General features: G+C 36.9%; 2 protein-coding genes across 2 annotated transcripts in view; one reads left to right on the top strand and one right to left on the bottom strand.

The window, feature by feature from the left end:
- LOC149797895 (uncharacterized) overlaps nt 1-1,688 on the bottom strand; it is a 42,649-nt gene extending 40,961 nt beyond the window's left edge. The window contains exon 1 of the mRNA XM_089962929.1: nt 1,597-1,688. The gene's annotated coding sequence lies outside the window, so the exon portion shown is untranslated. The remainder of the gene's footprint in view (nt 1-1,596) is intronic.
- LOC149797894 (arginine--tRNA ligase, cytoplasmic-like) overlaps nt 1-12,387 on the top strand; it is a 207,604-nt gene that overhangs the window by 112,483 nt on the left and 82,734 nt on the right. The window lies entirely within an intron of this gene.

Raw genomic sequence — 12,387 nt, forward strand, 5'->3', positions numbered from 1 at the left:
ATAATGTCATTATTAGTGCACATTGTTAACAATTATTACACTTTGTTTTCACCTTGCAGGCCATGAGTGCCTGGTTCTGCGCTGCCATACTGCTATGATGCGAGTGCACTGTACAACTTGGGCTGATCCCAGTCTACTAGACTTGTATAGCCTGGGCAGATCCCAGTCTACTAGACGTGTATAGCCTGGGCAGATCCCAGTCTACTAGACTTGTATAGCGTGGGCAGATCCCAGTCTACTAGACTTGTATAGTCTGGGCTGATCCCATAATGGATGATCCCACAGTTCAAGCAGTACAAACTTCTTTCATTAAATAATCATGGGATTGTTATTTGTGTAAAATAATAATGTCCAATCAGGGAAGTAGGCCTAGTCCATGGCAGCCCCATGAAGTCATTAAAATAATAATGTCCAATCAGGGAAGTAGGCCTAGTCCATGGCAGCCCCATGAAGACATTAAAATAATAATGTCCAATCAGGGAAGTAGGCCTAGCCATGGCAGTCCCATGAAGACTTTAAAATAATAATGTCCAGTCAGGGAAATAGGCCTAGTTCATGGCAGTCCCATGAAGACTTTAAAATAATAATGTCCAATCAGGGAAGTAGGCCTAGTCCATGGCAGCCCCATGAAGTCATTAAAATAATAATGTCCAATCAGGGAAGTAGGCCTAGTCCATGGCAGTCCCATGAAGACTTTAAAATAATAATGTCCAGTCAGGGAAATAGGCCTAGTCCATGGCAGTCCCATGAAGACTTTAAAATAATAATGTCCAGTCAGGGAAGTAGGCCTAGTCCATGGCAGCCCCATGAAGTCATTAAAATAATAATGTCCAATCAGGGAAGTAGGCCTAGTCCATGGCAGCCCCATGAAGACATTAAAATAATAATGTCCAATCAGGGAAGTAGGCCTAGTCCATGGCAGTCCCATGAAGACTTTAAAATAATAATGTCCAGACAGGGAAATAGGCCTAGTCCATGGCAGCCCCATGAAGACATTAAAATAATAATGTCCAATCAAGGAAATAGGCCTAGTCCATGGCAGCCCCATGAAGACACTAAAATAATAATGTCCAATCAGGGAACTTGGCCTAGTCCATTTCAGCCCCATGAAAACATTAAGACAAGCAAAATCAAAGTACATGTACAGTGGTACACCTGAGATTGTACCTACCAAACTGGTGGTGTCTGATGATGATGGACAAGCACAAAAAAACAGAAAATGCAAGTCGATGATGAGACTCAGAAACAGTTTTCTCTAACTTTGAAATGCCAAAGAAAGTGGGTCCCCGAGTGGCCGAGTGGTCTAAAGCGCTCTCCGTTACGGATCACTGCCATCTCACCTCTGTTTGTGTGGGTTCGAGTCTCGGATTCAGCTAATGTGGGTATGTGAGAAAGCTTGCCAGTAGCTTCTCGTGGGTCGGTGGTTCTTTCCGGGGTTTTCCCGGGTTCTTCCTCCACCATTAATACTGGCCGCCATGTATAGTCTATCGTGTGCTGAAAAATGGCGTTAAACCCTACAACAACAACAACAACAGCAACAACAACCAAAGAAAGTGACTGATCACATGACATTACCTGCCTACCATCTATATCTACCTTGGTTGGATCTGTGAATACTGATGACCATATTCTGGTTGGATCCTTCAGTTTAACCCCAAGTAGACAGCCAGTTAACTGCTTAAAACGGCTTGTATGATCCTTTGTCTGCCTACCAGGTTTATGGATCATGTAAAGAATCAATGTACAGATGTTGGTTTATGACTGGATAAATCTAACTGTAAAGAATCAATATACAGATGTTGGTTTATGACTAGATAATTCAAACTGTACAGAATTAGGATACAAATGATGGTTTATGACTGGATAATTCTGACTTCATTTCATAAAAACAGAATGAAATAATATTAACAAATTTCTCACATTGAAAAAGAAAAGTAAAGAAAACCACTATCTTAGCACATACTCAGACACTGACAAACAACACAGTATTAATTAGAAAACCAATGTCTTAGCACATTCTCAGATACTAACGAACAACATAATATCAGTATTAATTAGAAAACCACTGTCTTAACATACTCAGATACTGACAAACAACACAGTATCAGTATTAATTAGAAAACCACTGTCTTAGCACATACTCAGACACTGACAAACAACACAGTATCAGTATTAATTAGAAAACCACTGTCTTAACACATACTCAGACACTGACAACACAATATCAGTATTAATTAGAAAACCACTGTCTTAGCACATACTCAGACACTAACGAACAACACAGTATCAGTATTAATTAGAAAACCACTGTCTTAGCACATACTCAGACACTGAAAAACAACCCAGTATCAGTATTAATTAGAAAACCACTGTCTTAGCACATACTCAGACACTGAAAAACAACACAGTATCAGTATTAATTAGAAAACCACTGTCTTAGCACATGCTCAGACACTGACAAACAAAACGGTATCAGTATTAATTAGAAAACCACTGTCTTAGCACATGCTCAGACACTGACAAACAATACAGTATCAGTATTAATTAGAAAACCACTGTCTTAGCACATACTCAGACACTGACAAACAAAACTTTATCAGTATTAATTAGAAAACCACTGTCTTAGCACATACTCAGACACTGACAACACAGTATTAATTAGAAAACCACTGTCTTGGCACATACTCAGACACTGACAAACAACACATTATCAGTAGTAATTAGAAAACCACTGTCTTAGCACATACTCAGACACTGACAACCAACACAGTATCAGTATTAATTAGAAAACCACTGTCTTAGCACATACTCAGACACTGACAATTGTTGTTGTTGTGGGGTTTAACGCCATTTTTCAGCACGATAGGCTATACATGGCGGCCAGTATTAATGGTGGAGGAAGAACCCGGAAAACCCCGGAAAGAACCACCGACCCACGAGAAGCTACTGGCAAGCTTTCTCACATGCCCACATTGGCTGAATCTTAGACTCGAACCGCCGCAGATAGAGGTGAGATGGCAGTGATCCGTAACGAAGAGCGTTTTAGACCACTCGGCCACTCGGGGCCCCCAGACACTGACAAACAAAACTTTATCAGTATTAATTAGAAAACCACTGTCTTAGCACATACTCAGACACTGAAAAACAACACAGTATCAGTATTAATTAGAAAGCCACTGTCTTAGCACATACTCAGACACTAACGAACAACATAATATCAGTATTAATTAGAAAACCACTGTCTTAACATACTCAGACATTGAAAAACAATACAGTATCAGTATTAATTAGAAAACCACTGTCTTAGCACATACTCAGACATTGAAAAACAACACAGTATCAGTATTAATTAGAAAGCCACTGTCTTAGCACATACTCAGACACTGACAAACAAAACGGTATCAGTATTAATTAGAAAACCACTGTTTTAGCACATACTCAGACATTGAAAAACAACACATTATCAGTATTAATTAGAAAGCCACTGTCTTAGCACATACTCAGACACTGACAAACAAAACGGTATCAGTATTAATTAGAAAACCACTGTCTTAGCACATACTCAGACACTGACAACACAGTATTAATTAGAAAACCACTGTCTTGGCACATACTCAGTCACTGACAAACAACACATTATCAGTATTAATTAGAAAACCACTGTCTTAGCACATACTCAGACACTGACAACCAACACAGTATCAGTATTAATTAGAAAACCACTGTCTTAGCACATACTCAGACACTGACAAACAACACAGTATTAATTAGAAAACCGCTGTCTTAGCAGGTACTCAGACACTTAAAAACAACACAGTATCAGTATTAATTAGAAAACCACTGTCTTGGCACATACTCAGACACTGAAAAACAACACAGTATCAGTATTAATTACAAAACCACTGTCTTAGCACATACTCAGACACTGACAAACAAAATGGTATCAGTATTAATTACAAAACCACTGTCTTAGCACATACTCAGACACTGACAACACAGTATCAGTATTAATTAGAAAACCACTGTCTTAGCACATACTCAAACACTTAAAAACAACACAGTATAAGTAGTAATTAGAAAACTGGTGCTTACTGTATACATGAAAGTATAGTTAATGAAGATCATCACAATTAAATAAATTATCTTTTTTCCACTTGCACGTGCATATAAACATCCACAGGCTCAAAGAGAACAATATGGCTCCACTGAATGACCTCTTTTTACACCCTTTCATGCTATGCATTGTAGTAACAACAATTAATTTAAGAATACTCTTTAATTTCAACATGGATTTCCCAGGTCAATATAATATTTAAAAGCAATTTTAAATAAAGAATAGGACTTAAAATGTGGATTATTAAAAGGCAAAGGTTCCACAATACATGTAGGTACAGAGTAGATGCTGAACAAGAAAATGAATTTATTTGTAGTAGCTGTTTTAGATCAGAGTATGATAATTTCTTTTCAGAAAAGAGAAAGTTGTTTCAGACAATATGTATTGATAGATTTCAAATGAGAAGTCCGTTACTACTCAAAATATCAATTATGTGATAAAGTCACACCTGTATTTTAATTAACTCATTGATTGGCATTGAGCAGGCTTCGTTCTTTGAACATACAGATGCATTGTATGTGTTTTATCATCTTGTACTTAATTTTATATTGCTTGGAAGGGTGTGACATCCTAAAAATTTTTTTGCAATGTTACAGTTCTTAAAACGTTTGTTCACACAACATAGACATTTTTGTGCTGAGGTTGTGTAAAAAATTCTAGCTGCCCTTTTGGGAAGTTGTGTTTTCACATGCAACATTTAGTATAATTAAAGCTGCTCTTTTGAAAAGTTGGTGGGATCTTTCAACTTGACCCATACTAGTTTTCTCCATATTACAGTTCCATAATCAAGATATGGAAGAATGTGGCTGTTAAAAGAAAAGTTTTAATATTCTAAAGAAGATTTTGGTGTGTCACATTCATAAGTGTGTTGTCCCCATGCATTAATTACAAGTTTCTATTCGTAGTTGTGTTTTTTGCTCTGCTAGTCTTAGTCATATGTAATGGCCCTTTTGTCTGTCATCTGTCAGACATATTCCATTACATCTATCCATTAGCACAAGTTTGTTATTCGTACTCCTTGCCACTTGGAGGATTGCTTACATATTCATCCCAAGGTCTAGTTGGTCCTAAATGAAATGGTTGAACATCCAATATGGCCAGCACGTTAACCATCTTGCAATCATGTTTTTGCTACTCCTAGTGAAAGAAGGGTCATATCAACATGGAGATTTCATTTAAAAACTTCTTATGATGTCTAGTTGTTCCTAAACTAAAATGATGCCAATCTGATGTCAATGAATGGCCACCATGGCAGTTATCTTGAAATCTTATCACTGTTCTTTCTGAACAGTAAGTTATATTGACACGGATTTTTTCATGATCAAGCTTCTTATGATGTCTAGATTTCTTTGTCAGGCCCTGTCAGTTTTCTACTTTCTTAATTTCTCAAAGTTAAATTCAAAGCAACATTCCAGTCACGCTAGGATTTCAAGGGGACAGTACTCTTATAGACGATTATATACCAGGACAGGAAGTTCTTGCTCAGCTTACTTGGATTCGGCGGCTGATCAACATTACCACAGTAAAGGGTATAGTATTGGGGTCAGTTAGAACATAAGTTGTAACCATATCACACACAGACTTCACATGTGCACTTCTACCACACTACGTTTGCAAACACAATGAAATGCATCTAAAAATATAGAACAATTCTTCTCAGCAATCAATTCCTTCATGAATGCAGCTAACCTTGACATGTGTGGTAGTTGTATTCCCATGAGTGGTAGCGTAACTCAGAATCATATAATTTTAAATTTTTGGTTTAAATACCATTCATTTTAGCCATTTACATATTCTATCTTTTTGTGTTTGTTTTAGACAAAAAATTTCATATGAAATATCATTAACACAAATTAACACAAGTCTAAACTGCATAAGTTGGCAGATATCTGTGTTCCACATGAAAGGCACAACCCCTCCCCCCCAAAAAATGTCTAAATTTAGATCTGAACTACTTGGCTGGGTGATGACTTGGAAGCATTTATCCTAGAGTGACCCCAAAAAGGGTCATTAACAGGTGCCAGGTAAAAAAATTATTTTGTTTTCACCCAAATAATTTGCTAGATATAAAGATTTGTTGCCAATATTTTTCATAAGGTAAGATCATAAGGTAATATCCTATCTGATCGAGTGAGCCCGAGAGATAACAGACATATGTATAACCTCAACATAATGGCATACTCTGTCAGATACTGCTCGATTGAATGAGAAACACCAGTACCTTAACATATAGGTAAATGTTTCTTCTGTTTTCTAGTTCCTGTTGAAAGGCCCCACTTTGTCATCATTACATTTTGCAGTGCATGAGAGAGACTGGTGGCCATCAAATTTTAATTTTAATATTTTGTATTGATTACTCCCAGGCTTGATAGAGGCAGAATCATAAATATGCATCCCCAAGGTGAAATATCTTTTACACCACTCATGCTGCAATGGTGTTGCTTAGTAAGCACAATTTAAGGAATGTAAGAAAGAAATTCTACAAGACAGTTGAATCCTGGTTCTTCATTAAGGATCATATTTTTAACTACCCCACAATGAAATTTTTTGCTAAAAAAAGATTTTGAAGGAGGTGTTCTGATTACATGTGCAGTGGTCCCTACTAGAAAATTCCAGTCTGCTACTGTGGTCATATAACACTGGTATGGTCATGGATTGATCAGATTAGCAAACTTTAAGCCCATCATTGCTGCATTCGTTTCACTTCAGTTTTGTTCTTAACATTTGGGAACCAGTTATGTTTTGATTTCACATATAAAATACCCTATTTTTGTTCTGTTGTTTAACGTGTCTCCTTATAACACAGTCTTTCTTAGTAACTTAGCCTGACATGGCTTGGTCGATAACTAACGACACAGGCTTACTTGATAACTCAATTGACACAGACTTGCTTGAAAACAAATGACACAGGCTTACTTGATAACTCAATTGACACAGGCTTGCTTGATGACTAATTACACAGGCTTGCTAGATTCCTAATGACACAGGTTTACTTGATAACTCAATTGATAGAGGCTTGCTTGATAACAAATGACACAGGCCTGCTAGATTCCTAATGACCTAGGCTTGCTGGATAACTAATGACACAGGCTTGCTAGATTCCTAATGACATAGGCTTACTTGATAACTCAATTGACACAGGCTTGCTTGATAACTAATGACACAGGTTTACTTAATAATTCAATTGACACAGGCTTGCTTGATAACAAATGACACAGGCTTACTTGATATATCAATTTACACAGGCTTGCTTGATAACTAATGACACAGGCTTGCTAGATTCCTAATGACATAGGCTTACTTAATAACTCAATTGACACAGGCTTGCTTGATAACAAATACCTCAGGCTTGCTAGATTCCTAATGGTCTAGGCTTACTTGGTAACTCAATTAACACAGGTTTGCTTGATAACTAATGACACATGTTTACTTGATAACTCAGTTGACACAGGCTTGCTTGATAACAAATGACACAGGCTTACTTGATAATTCAGTTGACACAGGTTAGCTTGATAACTAATGACACAAGCTTGCTAGATTCCTAATGACAGGCTTACTTGGTAACTCAATTGACACAGGCTTGTTTGATAATTCAGTTTTCACAGGCTTGCTTGATAACTAGTGAACACAAGCTTTCTTTGTAACTTGTGACACAGGTAAACTTGATAACTCAATATGACATATGTTACATCATACTGTGTGATACAGGCTAGCTTGATAACTCAGTATGACACTTTCTTGATAACTTAGTATGAAACATGTTTAATTCATACTCAGTGTGGCACAGACATGGTTCTTGATAAAAGATGAGCTTATTGGATAACTAAATATGACAGACTTGCATGATAATCATTATGACATGGGCTTACAAGCTTATTGGATAACTCAGTATGACAGGCTTGCACGGTATTCAGTATGACATGGGCTTACTTGATAACACATTGTGATAGGCTTGATACTTATTATGACATGGGCTTATCTTTTTACTCATTCTGAGACAGGTGATAACTCCATAATATATGATAGGCTTGATACTCAGTATCACTTGTACTCATTAATGACACAGGCTTACTTGATAACTCAGTATGATGCATATTTATATTTGATAGTATGACATTTGATAAGGCATGACACCTACTTAATTGATACTCAGTCTGACACAGACCTACTTGATGCTCAGTATGACATGCACATCCTTGATAACTCATGATATAGTCTTACTCGGTTCCTTGATAACTCGTGACATAGGCTAACTTGATAATTCAGTATGACAAAAACACATGATACTCAATATGCATGGACTTCCCTCATAACTCATGATATAGGCTTCCTTGATAATTCAGTATGATAAACACACATGATACTCCATGACACATGCTTACTTGATAACTCAGTATTATGTCTCTTGTTTAGCACCGTTTGGTCCGTACAACTTTCTTATACTCACATTATGTGGCAACATATTATGAAACTGTTATTTTGCCATTATGAAACTGTTATTTTGCCTTATTTAAAGCTAGCTATACATTTAATTGACCATCTCATATTCCAACTCTGATATCTTCATTTTCATGTGAAATATATGTTCTTTAGATAGATGTTTGTCATTTGATAATTCAGCATTAATATCCCCTACCTAATCTTCAGCTCGATGTAATGCTGGGTGAGTTTTACTATATATACTCTATTACAAGTTGGATCCAGCAACATAGACCCTGATAAGCCAATGCATAATGTGCTAGCAGATCAGAATTTATGTTATTTATTCTACTGATTATTGCTAAAAAAATTGCATAGGTCCAAATCTGCTGGAACATTATGCAGTTTGCAGTTGGACCTGGCTTATAAGTGACTGTATATGGTAATTTTGTATCAGTTAATGACACACATTTCAACAGCCATATGCATGTGCTACCTAATTGTTTAAAGATGATTTCAGTCATCTATCCTGATTTTAATCATGATTAGAGAGATTTTATAGGACACACGGTACTAACTGTATGAAAATATGGGAACCGGCCTGGGAAAGGGTAAACAAAAATAGAGTATATATGGCCTTGGCTGGCCAGGATTAGTTAGTAATGCAAGTTATTTTTTTACGAAAAAGAATCTTTTGAGAGATTATCCTAGTTGTAACTGGAAAAAATAGAGATATTGTTTTATTGATGGCTTTTCAGTCCTTTAACAGGGATTAATGCACATGGATCCAATGAATATCATTATAATGAGGGATTAATGCACTTCAAAATATTTACAATGCAAGTTCGTGGGTTACTATATTCCAAAATTAGCCCAATATGAGTTTCTTTCCGAACACTGTGCTTTTTACATGCAGCCCAGACATACAGAGATGGTTATTATTAAAAGTAAGTTTTGATAAATACATTAACATTTTTCTTAGGAGTAAGAAAAGTCTTCTTTCTTTGGCAATCTAGTTGACAAAAGGACAGAGAGAAATATTTCACAGCGGGTGTATTTTGTGATGGTACACATACAGAAGCGTGTAAATCACCCTTGGATTTGCTTTACTATAAATCCAGCTATTCTTTAACGGACATTTCAATGTAGACCCAAAATCTAATTGCAGACCTATATGTAAATGTTGATTTCAGATTAAATTGATCAAACAAATTCATATTTATGTTTTTCAACATGAATAGATGCCATGGGAGACCTTAAACTTTTTCACTGAACATATTCAGTGAAAAAAAATCGGTTGAAACTACCATAAATCATAACCTTCATCATTGTAGTCTATGATAGTCCAAGCACAAAGGCCTCATTACCATGTCTCTAAGCCAGTGAAGATTGGATTACATGTATCCAGGTATCTATACGACATTGATTGGTTGTTCATGCAAGGTATACAAGACATAGAATCACATCAACAGTTGTACAAGGAAGCAGTAAGGAAATTGTGAATCCATTAAGTGTAGTTTCAGATGTTGTTCTTGAGTGAATCAATAAAAACACATTAAATCACCAACATTTGGGACAGACAAAAATTTGATCCCATTACAATGTTAAGGAAACTTGAAAAAAAATGTAATTTAGTATGCATAGGCTGCGGCTACATCTTGCATGTATTGAACAGAACCACCTCTGACAAACCTTTTTGCACTCAGACTTAGCGGTCCTACAGAAATCTCTGTGTGTGATTTGGATTTTTAACCTGGCTTTAGCAATTTTTCAGTCATATTGCTACGATGTCCTTACTGTGGCAGTTTATAGTGATGTCTAGCACTGGGGCATCATGGCGCAGACATGTAGCATCATATCCTACCCAGTCACATTATCCTGACACCAGGCCGACCAGTCCTAATACTAACCTCTTCCTAATACTAACCTCTTAATGCTGAGCACCAAGCACTGAAATCTGTAATATAACAGCAGTATACATTTGGTCTTAGTCATACTTGTGTTAGCCAACTAGAGCCTTCAGTAGAAATTTAAAAATCAGTTTATTTCTTTTATTGCATGGATTTATTCTTTTATGTCCTTAGGCAGTGAGGCTCCAGACATCAGAATCATGGCCCAGTTTGAAAGCGTTATTATTGAATTGAAATCCCTTGTCCTGGTGCTAATCCCTAGTCAAATGCAAATTCCCTTCTAAAATTAGTAATTGGATGTTTTGGAACAAAATTAACATGATGCCTAACTTGCTTCCATTATTTGTAATTTATCCTTTTTTTCCTTGGACTTTGCATTGTTATCACACATCACTGAGCACTGAATCATTTCCACTATGTACAGTGTCTTTTGGCGTTTTCTCCCCAGTCTTTGTGTATTTCACCTTTATCTGTGTCCATTTTTGTCTCCCCAGTCTTTGTGTTTCACCTTTATCTGTGTCCATTTTTGTTAATTTTGATGTTTTGTATTCACCTGCCAGGAAAACAGTGTTTCCTCATTTTTTGGATCCACTTATTAAAATCCAGCATTTGGATAGGTATTGCCTGTCATATATGTCTGTTTGTTTGTATGTCTTTCAGTACCCACAAGGAGATGGCAAATGCAGTCAAGTAAATTAGTCTCACTCATTGACCTCCCACCCCATTTATACCAAACTGGAATCCCTAAGGGAAGAAGTTTGAAAGTGGCAGTAAAGAGAGCAACAAACATTCGTAGGCTAAGCGTTTGTTTCTGGATCTTCCTAGTTCAGGAGAAGGATGGAAATTTTGACTGTCTTTCCCTGTTAAACAATTTTTCTTTCCATGGAAAGAACACTTCAAACACAGATGTGTGCCTCAGCCAGGAATGTCATATGATCAAATGACTGTGTGGTCTTTAGATATCCTCACATCAAATCCTTTTGTTCCTGTTGAAATTTCTCTGGTTTTATCTCTACTATTAGGTCTTTCATTTTCGTACTTAGGGTTGGGGTCTGGCTTCCACTCCTGAAGCCTTTACTAGAGTGATGTATGTAATAGTAGCTCACTTATGAATATTAAGGGTTCCCATCATTCAATATTTTTTTGACTGGTTGGTGCACAGTGCTCCCAGACGTGTTGTACTGAGGGACATGTCCCTTTGTTGGAAGACAGTCACTCATCTGGGATTAATCCCCATCCAGGGGAAATCTGATCTGATCTCTTCTCAGACTTTGGTTTGTGTGGGGAATAATTTCCACACCTGACAGGATCATACCGGTACTGTCTGTCATGGCAAAACTGAAGAAAGTATTTCATTTTTGCACAGCAGTAAACTTAATTCCCCTCGGAAGATTTCAAGTGCAGCCTTTCCAGTCCATGCAGCTAGCAAACTGAGACCTCATGTCAGCTTGGAATCCTAGTTTTGTCAGTCAGGATTGGTGGCTAAATCAGGACAATATACTCTATAGAATTCTGTTACCCCTCCCAAAACATCGCCACTTCCTGTCCACCATTGCTTAGTATTCAGGTTTGGTTCTCACCTAGATCCCAAAGAGTATTTCTGAATGTATTATGGTCTCCGGAAGAATCTTTCCTTCATAACAGCAACCTTGTAATGTGAGCTATTTTTCTAGCACAACAGTGGTGCATTAACCACCTAAGAAATAGCTGTGTCATTGTTGCCATGGGCAACATGTTGTTATGGTGTTCCACAGATGTCAAGGTGACAGTCACGCTGTTGGTACATCTGCACTATCAAGATTGGAATTCATTTGGAACACCACTGGAATTCATTCAGGATACTGTTTACTTTTGGACATGTGATAGAACTTTTTATTATATTTGGGATTTAATTCACAATTCTCTGACTCCTTTTTAAGTTTCACTTGTATTCCTAGGAAATAA

This window comes from Sinohyriopsis cumingii, chromosome 6 (genome assembly GCF_028554795.1).
Source record: "Sinohyriopsis cumingii isolate HCF-2022 chromosome 6, ASM2855479v2, whole genome shotgun sequence".
In the NCBI taxonomy this organism is placed as follows: Eukaryota; Metazoa; Mollusca; class Bivalvia; order Unionida; family Unionidae; genus Sinohyriopsis; species Sinohyriopsis cumingii.